The sequence below is a fragment of the Macrotis lagotis genome, chromosome 4, assembly GCF_037893015.1.
Source record: "Macrotis lagotis isolate mMagLag1 chromosome 4, bilby.v1.9.chrom.fasta, whole genome shotgun sequence".
In the NCBI taxonomy this organism is placed as follows: domain Eukaryota; kingdom Metazoa; phylum Chordata; class Mammalia; order Peramelemorphia; family Peramelidae; genus Macrotis; species Macrotis lagotis.
This window is the reverse complement of record NC_133661.1, coordinates 161,689,766-161,703,276: the sequence shown is the minus strand read 5'-3', so window position 1 is coordinate 161,703,276 and position 13,511 is coordinate 161,689,766. Positions and strand designations below refer to the sequence as shown.

At 36.8% G+C, this 13,511-nt stretch overlaps 1 protein-coding gene and 1 pseudogene across 5 annotated transcripts in view; both read right to left on the bottom strand.

Annotated features, from left to right (window-relative positions):
* The window catches only part of LOC141521709 (thrombospondin type-1 domain-containing protein 4-like), a 481,139-nt gene that overhangs the window by 203,379 nt on the left and 264,249 nt on the right, over positions 1-13,511 (bottom strand). The window lies entirely within an intron of this gene.
* LOC141521710 (POU domain, class 5, transcription factor 1 pseudogene) lies at positions 4-11,003 on the bottom strand (annotated as a pseudogene).

The window sequence follows — 13,511 nt, the reverse complement described above, 5'->3', positions numbered from 1 at the left end:
AGAACAAATGTTAAAATGTATAATTAGTATGCAGGTCTGTTATTCATCTATAGTCTGGCTCCAATCTCTTATCCCACAAATACAACCTCTTATTAGACTACTCACTTTCTTATTCCTCTAGTACTGATGAAATACACATTACCACAAACATCTAGGTCATTCTTAATGCCTTGTCTATATTCAGATATTTTCTCCTATTTGAAATTCTCTCCTTATAATTTTTCCTGGTCTTTCCTTTGTTTAATTTTTCCTTCAAAGCCTAGATCTAGTCTCATCTCCCTGGGAAGCCTCCCCAGGGCACTAAAACCTAAAATGACCTCTCCCTTCTTCAAAGGAAGCATTCCTATAGCATTTATTTTTTATACTACTCAATTAATACTTTTCACATTAGGATATCCTTACATAAATGGTCTGTCCCCAAAAACTATGCTAGAAGCTCCATGAAAACCAGAAACATATTTCATAGTCATCATCATCCTCATTATCATCATCATCACTGCCATTTACATAATGTCTGAAGGCTTGCAAAACATTTAAGATTAATAAAATTGATAGCTTTATATCCTATTCTTTATAGAACATAGCTTAAAAATTCAAATAAATGGATTTTTTTTACTCATATACTCAGCAAATATTAAATACCTAGGATCCTGATAACCATTCCCATCACTTCCTGGCAAATTGAGAGAAAAAAATAGAAGCAGCGTCATTTATTTTCTTGGATTCAAACATCACCATAGATGGCAACTACAGTCATGAAATTAAAGGAAAATTGAAATTAAAATTTCCTTGGAAGGAAAGCTGTGGACAAATCTGGACAGCATAGTGTTCCTTCTACTAGCAATGCACGGATATAAGAATCAGACTATAAGGAAAACCAAGTGCTACAGAATCAATGCTTTCAAATTGCTGAGTTGGAGAAGAATTTTGAGAATCCCCTGGTCAGCAAGGAGATCAAATCCATAAATAACTAAAGAAATTGGAGGCAGCTAGGTTGCACAATGGGTAGAGCACCAGCCCTGGAGTCAGGAGGACCTGAATTCAAATCCGACCTCAGATGCTTAATAATTACCTAGCTATGTGACCTTGGGCAAGTCACTTAACCCCATTTTGCCTTAAATAAAAATAAATTTAAAAAAAATAACTAAAGACATTAATTCAGGCTATTCACTGGAAAATAAAATACTGAAGCTGAAGTTTAAATACTTTGGCCACATAATGAGAAGATGGTACTCACTGAAAAAAGTTTCTGTTGTTTGGAAAGATAGAAGGCCGAAGGGAAAGGAGAAGGTGGAAGATGAAATAGATAATAGTATCATGGAGACAAAAAGCATGAATTTGGAAGGACTGAAAGGTAGTAGAGAATAGAAGGACTCAGTGTGTTATGGTACATGTGACAAAGAGTCAGATACAACTAAACAACAACACAACTATGAACCTTGCCGTATCCTAGGAGGTACAAAAGATAAAGATAGTCCCTGACCACAAGGAGATTATTAATTATATCTTTTTTTTCTTTGAGTATAGCTGTGATAAATATGACTTTAACAAAGAATTTCTCATGCTCTCAAGTTAAATCCACAGATCACAACATTATCCACATAGGAGAGCAGTTTGAAAAGGAAGAAGAATGCATAAAATGAAAGATATAAACATCAAGAGATACAGATAGTTTTTATTTTCTTGCATCAGAATTCACTTCTGGAAACTAAATCATAAAGCAGATGGTTGTAAAGTATATCATATTTTCCTATAGAAACAATGTTATAATTGAAGATGGTAATCCTAAAGACTCAGCAATAAATCATAGATGTGACCCAACAATTAGAACTGCCAAACCCCAGACAATTGACTGACTTGAAGATTTATTCCAGAAGTCAGCTTAGTAATATACCTTCTTTTGGATTTCTTTTAGCTTTGACTTCTATAACGCTACAAACAATATGCCAGAAAAGCAAAAATAAAAGAACTAGAAATCCATGTAATCATTTAAAATAATGAAATATGCTTCAAGTCTTATAAAATGGTCATAAACATATTAGCTGCTTTAATTTAGTCAATTCCATTGTAATAAAATGTAGACAAATATAAATTGATAGGGTCATCTATTGGGCCTAAAATTCACCACTATCTACTGAATAATAAATATTAATTGCATATGCAAATAGCAATCATGATTTCCAAGAACATAGAAAGGATCTTAAGGGGATCATTTGGATATTCCAGGAATCCTAGGAAAGTATTTCCAGAAAGTATGAATTGTTCCCTCAGTAATTTTTTTTCTTATAGTACAACCACATTCAGAGTCATTACAAGATCCATTTGCTTGCCATTATGAGATAGTGTGGAAATAAAGATATGTGACCCTAGGAAGGCAAGTTATGCTCCTTGGTCTTAGTTACCACCCCCTGTCCTCCCCATAAAACAAGAATACTACTACTTAAAGGTAAAATGCTTTGTAAAACTTAAAGAATTGTCTAAATGTGAGTGAAAAATGATTAGTTTATTCCCATTTCCAAAAACTTTCCAATCTTAAAGAAATAGTCCCTTTGCAAAAATCTTTCTATTTTTTTGCCAGATTTGTGGTTTCTTTGGTATAGGAAAATGTCAAGGAAGAAACTCCTCTTACCAACACAGGTTGGTACTTTTTCTGAAATTTATACTTTACAAAAGAGTTACCTGGAACACTATAAGGTTATCCAGGGTCACAAAATCATTAACTATCAGAGGCAGGATACCATAGATCCACCTCTTCTTGATTCAATGTTGAGCTTCTGTCCTCTACACCTTATTGCTTTTCAAAACTTTTTAAGGAATAAAATTTCTGACCTCCTAAGATCATGGAAAGGGTCTTTTGCACCCTAAATGTTAATGATCAGACATTATCAATTAAAGAAAAATTATACGTTAGTTGTTAGGATGACTGTCTGTTTATTCTATCAAAGAATAATCTAAAATTATGAAGGAGATCTTCTTCAGAAAAATTAAGGAAAGAAGAAATAAGTTATCACTGATGTCCTGGAAACAGGGTCTAGTTTTCCATGAATAACATAGGGTATTATTATATGTATTCTCTAACCAGGATGTTAATAATGTCAATTACTTTAAGATAAGTGTAGCTGCATCTTATATCACTTCCCCAGAGACCATAGTCTAAGAATTCATATACTTTTCTTTTTCATTATTCTCTGTGACTCAGGAGATGTATAACATCATTTTAACTAAAGTCAGGGCCAAGGATGTGCATCATAAAAATCTGTCTAGAACTAACATTCCTTTCCCATTAATTACTCTGGACTCTATCAAAAGGATAGTCACAACTCTCTACACTTCATTCAGCTGTACTGAACATAGATCTGAAAGAAGGGAGTCAAAGTCCAACTTTTCAGCCCATTTATCAGACCCGAGCCTTCTGTCTTGCCAAAGTTCAAGATTTGCAAGGTTGTAGAACCCTGATTGGTAGCCAGAATGGAGGAAGAGAAATTTCAGCCAAATATCTAGGCCTATTCCTTGACTCTCACTCCAGAAGGTCAGCCAAGGGCTACTTCTCTTTGGCTACCTTTGTTTTTTAAGAAGTGAACAAAAGTTTTACTAGTGACTACTAGTTTTATAAGCCAATCAAAAATGGTTATCAAATGAATCATTTGTCTCCTTTTCTAAGATGACCTAAACAACTTGCAGAGCTTGGAGAAACCCTGACACAAGTCTCCTAAATCTCAAGGTTATCATGTCAGAGTCCAATTAATTGGTCCTTCCAAGAGAGGTTAATCAAGATTTCTGATACCAAAGTAACCCCTATTCTTCCTTCCTAACACTCTCCTCCTAAGGCATTCATAGATCTGGATCATTTTTTCAAAGTAAAATCCATAGACTCTCAGATTTGGAAGAGACTTCAATCACATAGTCTATCCTATTCCTGAACAAGAATCCACTCTGATTATTTTTGTTATGAACCCCCATAATGAGCATCTTCATGTACATAGGTGCACACACAAAAAGAGGATAGTATATGAAATCATGAATCTCCATTTCAAACCACTTAGTTTGTTTAAAAGTTTAAAAGTAATAAATTCTAGACCTTACTTTCAAAATTGTACTGTGTGCTTGAGCTTCCTTTTGTCCCTCTCTTCCATGTATCTTTTTTTAAAAAAGTTTCCATGTCATTTTTGTGAAGTGGGGACATCCCTTTCTCCAATCATCTCTCTCCTCCCCTACTAATTAAAAACTAAGGGGGGGGGGAGGACCCTGTAACAAACAAACACAGTCAAGGAAAAACAAATTTATACAGTGGCCTCAACAAAAGAAGTATTTTTTTTTCTTTTTTGTATCTTGAGTTATCTCCTTACAGGTCCCTTGGAGACATAGTTGATCAGAGTCCTTAAATCTTTCAAAGTTGTTTTTCTTTATAATTAATGTCTTCTTCCTATAAACTTTATTCCTAGTTCTACTCACTTCCATCTGTATCAGATCATAATTCCCATGATTCTCTGAAATCACTTCCCATCATTTTTATGATGAAATAATTCTGTAATACATTCATATACCATAAATTATTCAGCCACTCCACAATCAATAGGTATCCTTCGAAATTCTATAACATACCCAGAAGGAGGTTAATTTTAAAGTTATAAATAGTATTTAAAAAACCAAATATCATTAAAAAGAAAAAGAAAAGCACACATAAAAATAAAAATCATATTATACATTTTACAAAGTATAGGCTTCCTCTGAGTCACTTTTATAACCTATAGACTACTTTGAATTTGGAGGCTTATTGGTGTCAAAGAAATGATGAAGAGATAAACTAAGAGTTTAAAGGTATATGAGTGATAAGTATAATGGACCTAAGAGAATATATATAGAAGATATTATATATATATATACATATATATATATACGTATATATGAGAATGTATGTAGAAGAACAAAAGATTGTAATCAGAAGGCAGAAATTCAAATTTGTAATTTTGAGAGGAAGTACAATCTTGAGGTATGTAAAGGTCTAAAGTGTTATTGGGTCAGTGTGCAAATGAAATGAGATAGATGAGGAGGTCACTAGAATCTAAAATTCGAGGAATTGAATGATCAGATTAGTGAGGAAATTACAAGCAAATTAAAATAGAAAAAAATTATTAGAAGATGATGCAGGGAATGATTTAGAGATGATCATACGTCGGGAACTAAAGTCAATGAAAAAAGTGAATAGGCTGACCTGGAGATGAGTAGATGACAGTAACAAGGTTAGAGAGGTGGGTAGTATAAATATTCCAGTGGTCTTGGTCTTTCTCAGCTGCAATTTGACATTCTATTTCATATTCTTAACAATTATCCCAAACCTTTTTGTACTCTACTCATTGTCCTACCATTTACCTAACCCTTATAACTTAGGTGCCTTCCTTATCAAACTATTGAAGTCATCTGTTTGTTGGTTTGTTTGGTTTTTAAGGGCAACCAAGTGCAAAAGTCTTGGAACCACAAAACATAGATAGACTCTAGCAGTTCTGTCCACACCTGAGTTATAAGATTACCTTCCTCATTTGGGATCAGACCTTCTCTTTCTTCCCTCTATTTTCAGTATGTGGTATCTGGTTATGGATGCTTTTGAAAGGATCATCTGGAGACCTTTTATTTGTGTTTCCCCTCCAGTGTCTGGGTAGAGGATATTCACTTGGATCCTACAGAACCTAGAGTCTGGATAGAGAACATAAAAAAGGGGTCCAATAATGATGTTGTAGACCACAAACTCGACCTAGAACTAAATATCTTTATGTCAGCAGTGAGTTGAAGTTTTTATCTTCAGAGAAGGAACAGCCAGGAATAAGTCCTATAAAATGACACTGACAGGAGTGTCCTCAACTTCTTCCACTATGCCATAACTCTTTTCAGTGTCTCATCAATCCTCTTTGCCTTCCTTTCTTGCTGAAGGAAACATCACTACTTCCTGCAAAGCTTAATCCATACACTTGGACTTGAGGCAAAAATATCAATTGAGTCTATTAGTTTTCCAGACAGGCTCAAAAATAATTGAACAAAATAGCAAGGATTACATACATTTTTTCCATTTAGACAAGGCAGGATTTAATCTCATGGGCCAATTCACCATTATCTTTATTCAAAATCATACCTATAAAAAACATGCTAAGCACAATCTTCTGCTCATGAACATTTTTATGTGAATTTATATTTTGACAAGAGTACTGATTTGGCTTGTCCATTTTCCAACAACTCTTCTCTTATGAATCACGCTTCTACTACCATCAATCATAGTCACCAAAGTGATGACATGGCATAACCATGGTTACCTTTAAAAAAAGAAGGATTCTTGCTATCAGATAAAATTGTAGTGTTTTCAAATACTTGTTGGGAAAAGTAGAATCCTTAATAGAAATTCCAGGAAGTCAGAGCCTTCTGAGTAATATGTGAATAATTTAAAAAGGGAACTGCCATTTTCAACCAGAAATTTACTTATCTTAATAATGTAACAAAATAAATTAATGGAAGTGTGATACATCTTATTTGTTTTTTTGAGTCTAACATTCTGGATCCAGAGCTGCTAAAACCATTTCTGCTCTTAAAGGAAGCACAACATGACAGTGGAAAGAAAAGTGGGTCTAGGGTCAAAGGATCTCAGTTCAAATATCACCTCTGAAATTGTATGACTTTATACACATCTTTTAGTTTCTCTGAGTGTCAGTGTTCTCAATTAAAAATGGGGGAATTGGACTTCATGGTTTATGATTCTATGGAGCACAACTGGTTTACTTACAACTGGTAAGACAGATCTAAAACTTGACATTATTTTAATTTAATTTTACTGGATTTAAAAATTATTAGGGAGTTTTCTTGATTCCTTTAATGTTAATGCTTTCCTCTAGTAATATCTCCAACTTATCCTGCATAACTTTTTTTTTACATAATTGTCTACATACTGTTTCTCTTATTCAAATGTGAACCTCTTGAGAGTAGGTTCCACTTTTTGCCCTTTTTTAATCACTAATATTTTAACACAGTATTGGCACCTAGCAGGTACTCAATAGTTGCTTGACTAATTGACCAAAATAACTCAAATCCTCATCACCCTCTGGCCATACCAGTAAAAAAGATTCCAAAATTTCCGACATGTAGATACTGTAATGGAGATAGGCTTGCCCTACTGACAAGCAGAGACAGAATTGTCTACTCCTTTCCAAAGGTGCACTTGGCTAACAATTGATCTATCTGGATCCAGAGGAAGAGACCCATTGTCCAGTACAGCAAGGACAGTCACCTGTGTAAACCCATCCATGGGAGTGGAATTAAACTCTTGTTGAAACTGGAAACTTGAAGCTATTTCTGAATGTGACTCAATGATCACTGTCTGAGTGCAAAAGAAAAGCGAATAATGGAGCCCAGAGTGGAGGGAGCCAGAGATTTAGCTTCCCCGAGGGGCGGAACTACCCCTCCCATCTGGAAGCAGTTGTACTGTAGCAGCTATGACATTCTGCAGAGGAAACTTCTCCCTGCTGCTTATCTGAATTGGCCAATCCCCAGATGTGCAGGGGAATTGTGTACAGAACAGTAAAGTTTCCTGGGGACTTGTATTTCCATCAGTTCAGGTAAGGAACTCCACAACAGCAACATCCAGGGGTCACTAGTCTTCTTCCTATTTTACTATTCACCTCTCTTCCTCCATTCCCCTCAAATCCTGCCTTTTCCATGTGTGACTCTGCTAACAACTAAGCCAATATTCTGAGCACTAACCCAGAGGAAAGCAGAGACACCTAAAGAGAGCCCAATGAACTGGACAGAGGGGATCCAGGAACAAGCCCAGAATTAATTAAACAATTGGACATGGGTTGTTGATAAGAATGAAAATAGGGAGCTGTCTAAGGCATATATGACTGTGTAGGGAATTCATGGACTGATTTACACTACATGAAAAAGAACACACAAATAGAGAAGTTTAAGCAAGGCAAGTAGTTGAAGATGAAGACAAGAATGGCAAAATCACTGAATTTCAGAGTTGGAAGTGGCTCACTAGTCTAGCCTATAATTTTAAAAGAATTCCCTCTATATTGGTCACTCTACTTTTACTTGAAGTTCTCCAATGACAGGATGCTTACTGCTTCTCAAGGCTTCCTGTGACTACCTTTGGATAATTCTAATTGTTCAAAAGTTTTTCTTTCCATCAAAATGAAATTTGCTTCCTTTCAACTTACATTCACTATACTTTGTTTTCCCCTCTGGCACCAAACTGAAAAAAGTCCCTCTTCTAAGTGATAGCCCTTTAAATATCTGAAGACAGTTGAAGAGTGTCAAGATTGCTAAGACTCAGCATAAGCCAAAGCTGGTGATGGATGCTAAGGGCAACACAGAGGGCTTCTATTATATACCAGGGACAAAGGAAAGATCAAAGAAGGAATAAGACTGTTCATGGAGGAGAGAGAGAGAGTGAATAATAATAATATGGCTTATAGAGAAAAATCATAACTAATAGAGTAAGTGATTAGTACAAGATCATAGTACTAGTTACTAACTGAGGTGGATTTAGACTATTGGGCTACCAAGCATATATCCCAAGGAAATCATTGACAAAAGGAGAGAGGCTCCATAGAACGAAAACATGTATAGCAGCACTTTTGTAGAAGCAAAGTAGCTATTCCTCCCTGGGAAATGCTAAACAAAATATAGTATAAGAATGTCATGGAAAATTACTGTACTGTAAGAAACAATATAAACAATAAAGACTTACATAAAGCGATTCAAAGAACCATTGGAGGAACCAGGAAAAAGTGACAAAATCAATGTAAAGAGAAAAAAAAACAACTACCACAAAACAATAAAAAAAATTACAAATAATAACCTTGCTCCCAGAAAGGAGATATGAGAAGACAACTCCGAATTCTTTTTCTGGGATAGGAAGCACAATATGTAACACTGCAAACAATGTCAATTTTTTATGTATTTATTTGTTTTTCTAATTTTTGCCCCCCCTCTTTTTTAAATCCTTATTATAAAGGATAGCTCTCTGGGACAGAAAAGGGAAGGGATACAGGTGGATACAAGAGGAAATCTAGGTGATATAAAAGTAAAAGATCAATAAAAGTATTTTTCAACAAAAAGGAATACCTACCTGCTCTCAATAAATTAAAGCTACCAGACTTAAAGAAACTATATTACAGGATACTAAAAGAACTAGCAGAGATGATTGTTGAGCCATTATCAGTGATCTTCGAATGGTCATGAAGAATAAAGGAGGGGCAGCTAGGTGGTGCAGTAAATAGAGCATTGGCTCTGGAGTCAGGAGGACCTGGGTTCAAATGTGACCTCAGACACTTAATACTTACTTAGCAGTGTGACCTTGGGCATGTCACTTAACCCCATTGCCTTGCAAAAACAAACAAAAGAAAGAATAAAGGAGTCACAATATGATTCAAAAAGGAAAATGTCCTAGTTTTCTTTTATTTTTGAATTCAGACCTTATGCTACATCAATAAGTATAGAATTTTAAGAGGGGTGTTAAAGTCTTGGATGTTCTTTGTCCTTGTTGCTGCTCAATCATGTCCAATTCTGACTCCATTTGGGATTTTCTTGGCAAAGAATGGTATTTCCTTTTTTTTGCCATTTCCTTCTCCAGCTCATTTAACAGTCAAGGAAATTGAGGTAAAAAGGGTTGGTTAAGTGACTTCCCAGTCATACAACTGATAATGATCTGGGGTCAAATTTGAACTCGGATCTTCCTGGTTCCAAGCACCTAATTGCTTTCTCCTAATCACACCAAATCAAGTATGTAATGTTCAGTTTCTGGTATTCCATTCTATAAGGACCAAGAGGACAAAGTATTTCATTTTATATGACAAGACAACAATATATAATGTTAAGACTCAGGAGTCAGGATGACCAGAGTTAAAATCTACTTTGGATTTTTTTAGGGCCCAAAGTGAAAAATTTTAACTTCTCTCATCTCAATTTCCTCTCCAATATTAGACAGCAACATCTTACAAGATTGTTGTAAGGATCAAATAAGATAAATTGAAAAGTTCTTTGCAAACGTTAAAATACCACATAAAATATTAACTATTTTATATTGAATGGTTGAAGCAAATGTTTAATTTGGAGGGGTCAGAGGGGAGGACCCAATAGAGGTCTTTAAATACTTGAAGGGCTTTGATTCAATATGACTTGCTTAAGATTGTTTTATTTAAGAGTTGGGAGATAAAAGAGATGTGGAACTAATAAACAAATTTTCCAACTTCCCCCCACCCATTCCCCCTCAAAAATCTGTTTATGAATCTCTGAAATATTGATCTCATTCTTCCCTGTTCCTAAATACTCCCAGGATTTAGAGAACTTAATTGACCAACTTCCAGACCTCATAATATTTTGTTGGGTTCCTCATCTCTATTCTCTCACCTTCTCTGTCCAAGGATGGACTAGCCATTCAGCTTGAATGCATGTTGGAGCCCAAAGGGGTAACAGGGAGAGGGGAAAATGCATTCCCTTCTGTGAAAGGAGCTGGGGAATAAAGAGTAGTGAAATGAGGGGCCCCATAGCTGGGATGACTGAAAGGAGGGCCTGGAGGTAGGGGAAAAGCCATAGGTCCCCCAGGGAAGGAGCCAGTTGCCTCAAAATCCTCTCGGGGTGAATTGCCGTTGCTTCGCTTGCCCTTCTGGCGCCGGTTACAAAACCAAACCCAGACAACATCTTTGTCAAGGCCCAGCTGCTCAGCAATATTGCTAATCTGCTGGAGTGTGGGTTTGGGACCCTGGAGAAACATGTTCTCCAAGCTTCCCCGAACTCTATTCTCAATGCTTGTGCGTTTCCTCTTTCTGGCTTGTTGAAGGCCTGCCTCAGCCTTGCACATCTCCTGAAGGTGGTCCTTGTCATCAGCTGCTTCTAGCCACTTCTGTAGCAGAGGTCGGAGCTGACACATGTTCTTGAAGCTAAGTTGTAGGGCCTCAAAGCGACAGGTGGTGGTCTGGCTAAAAACCTTCCCAAAGAGTGCCCCCAAGGGGATGCCCACATCAGCCTGGGTATAACCCAGAGTGATCCTCTTCCGCTTTAGCTCCTTGGCAAACTGCTCCAGTTCCTCTGGGGAAGGGTCTCCTGTGGCTGCTCGTCTCCACTCTCCGCCGGCTCCGTCTTGGAGACTCGGGCAGCGGCGCGGGGCTCCGGGGCAGGGCTCCGGGGGCTGCTCTCGGAAGGGCTCCGGCGTCGCCGTCGGCGGCAGCGATCTCCTGGGCAGGTGGACCCATCGCTCCCACGTTGGGCTGAGGCTCACAGTAGACACCCCCTCCCCACATATCGTACAAATGGCACGGGGCCATTCCCCACCCGTCGGGCCCCGTTCCGGTTCCAGTCCCTCCGGGTGGGCCTTGGAAGCCCGGCCAATTCCACGTAGGCTCCGACCCTCCCTCCCCGCCACCACCTGGGGGGTGGCGAGAAATATTCAGGAGCCAGGTGTCCGGCCGTGAGGGAGCGGGGGTCCCCTGACCCGGGGATTTAAGGACTGAGCCCTAGTTTTCAAAAAAAAGAATAAAGAAAGGTGAGATTTACATACTAAATTTCAATGACATTGACTTTGAACCTTGGCAGAAATCTGGAATATAATATTTAAAGGATAATTTATAAGCATTTAAAAAGGAAGTGGTGATCACTAGGAGCCAGCATGGCTTCATTAAGAACAGATGAGGCCAAACTAAACTTATTCTCTTTTTTGGCTGAGTTCCTAGGCTGATAGCTCAGAGGAATTCTGTAGCTATAATTAGATTTTAGCCAAGTAATTACTTGTCTCCTGCTACTCTTATGGGCAAAATAATGAAATATAGGTTCTTAGGTACATTGAAAGGGTTTTAGTGATTGATTGATTGACTATACTCAATGAATGACCATTAATAGATGAATGTCATCTTGGAATGTTGTCTGGAGTAGAATGCACTAATGATATGTCTTGGGTCTATACTGTACTATGTCTTAGATAAAGGCAGCAGTGTCATTTCTTTATTAATTTGGAGGCAGCCCAAAGTGAGAAAGAATAATTAAAACCTATCAATCAAAAAATATCTTAACACAATAATATTATAGGTCATATCTAAAAAGATAAAATTTTAAATACATAAATGTGAGATTCTACAAAATTAAAAAAGTCAGATTCTCATGTACAAAATGAAGAAGTCATAGCAATTAGAAAAGTTAATGTGATCTTAGGCTCCATTAATAAAGACCTAGTGATCATATAGAGGGTGGGTGACAATCCACCATATTCTGCTCTAATTAGACTCCATTTGGAGTGCTCTGCTTACTTCTGGTAGCCATATTTTAGAACAACCATTGACAAGCTATATAGTATCCAGAGGAGGTTAACCAGCATGTTAAAAGCACACAAGATGATACCATATGAATATTCATTGAAGGAACTAATTAAATTAGGTGATTAAAATACCTTGGTGAGGCTACATTAGCTATCTTCAAGTAGCTGAAAGGCTGATATGTAGAAGAATGATTAGATTTATTCTGCTTGGCAAGAGAAGGCAGAGCTAGGCACAATGGGTCAAGTTGCAAAAAGGCAGATTTAGAATTGATTAAAAGAAAAATTTCCTACCAATTACAGCAATAAAGAAATAAAACTAATTAGCCCAAGAGATGTAAGTTCTGCATCATTAAAAGATTTTAGATGATCACTTGAAGAATTGATTTCCATTCAAGAAAGGCTAGAAGTAGATGATTTCTGTGGTCCCTTCAGTTCTGTGATTTTGTAATTCTGAGTTGGCCTTAGTCTAATGCTCTTCTTTTAACACATATAAATCTGAGGTATTATTTGTATCCCCTCTGGTGTAGTGAGTTCTTGGAGATTAAGATGCCCTTAACTGGTGATTCAAAAAATATTATGAAAAGTCAAGAGAACTTGGGGTCGTGCTAGATAATTTATTGGGTGTAGGTCCTGGACTGCCACCTTGAGAGCTCATGTCCCAACTAGAATGTAAGCTCTTCAAGGGCAGGGACTGTTTTTTATATTACTTTATATCCACAGTACTTAGTGAACTGCCTTGTTGGTGATTAATAAATACTTGCTCTGTCTTTCCAAATAACCAACTTAAGGATCAGAAAGTTGTATTTAAATTTCCTAATATTGACTCTTGCCCTTCAAATAAGTAGAAAGACCAGGTAAATACAAGTCCAGGGAAATGAATAAAAGAAATGAGTGTGACATCTTTTTAATAGTTTTCCCTTCAAGCAGCTCTGGAACGTCAGTCAATCAATATTGGTTGATTTATCCTGTCTTCCTTCTGAGCTCATCTTTTTTTTAACAGCATTTATACTAGAGGCTAAAAAATTCCTGTTAAGACAAGAAGACAATTCAAAATATGATAAGAGGTGATCTCTCCTTCCTCTGAATTCCCACAGTACTTTGCTTATAACTCTTTCATGACCTTTATGAAATTCTGTCATATAATATAGTTGTATATAGTTATTTTAGTCCCTTCCAATCCACTCCATCCAACACACACATACACATGCACACACAGACACAC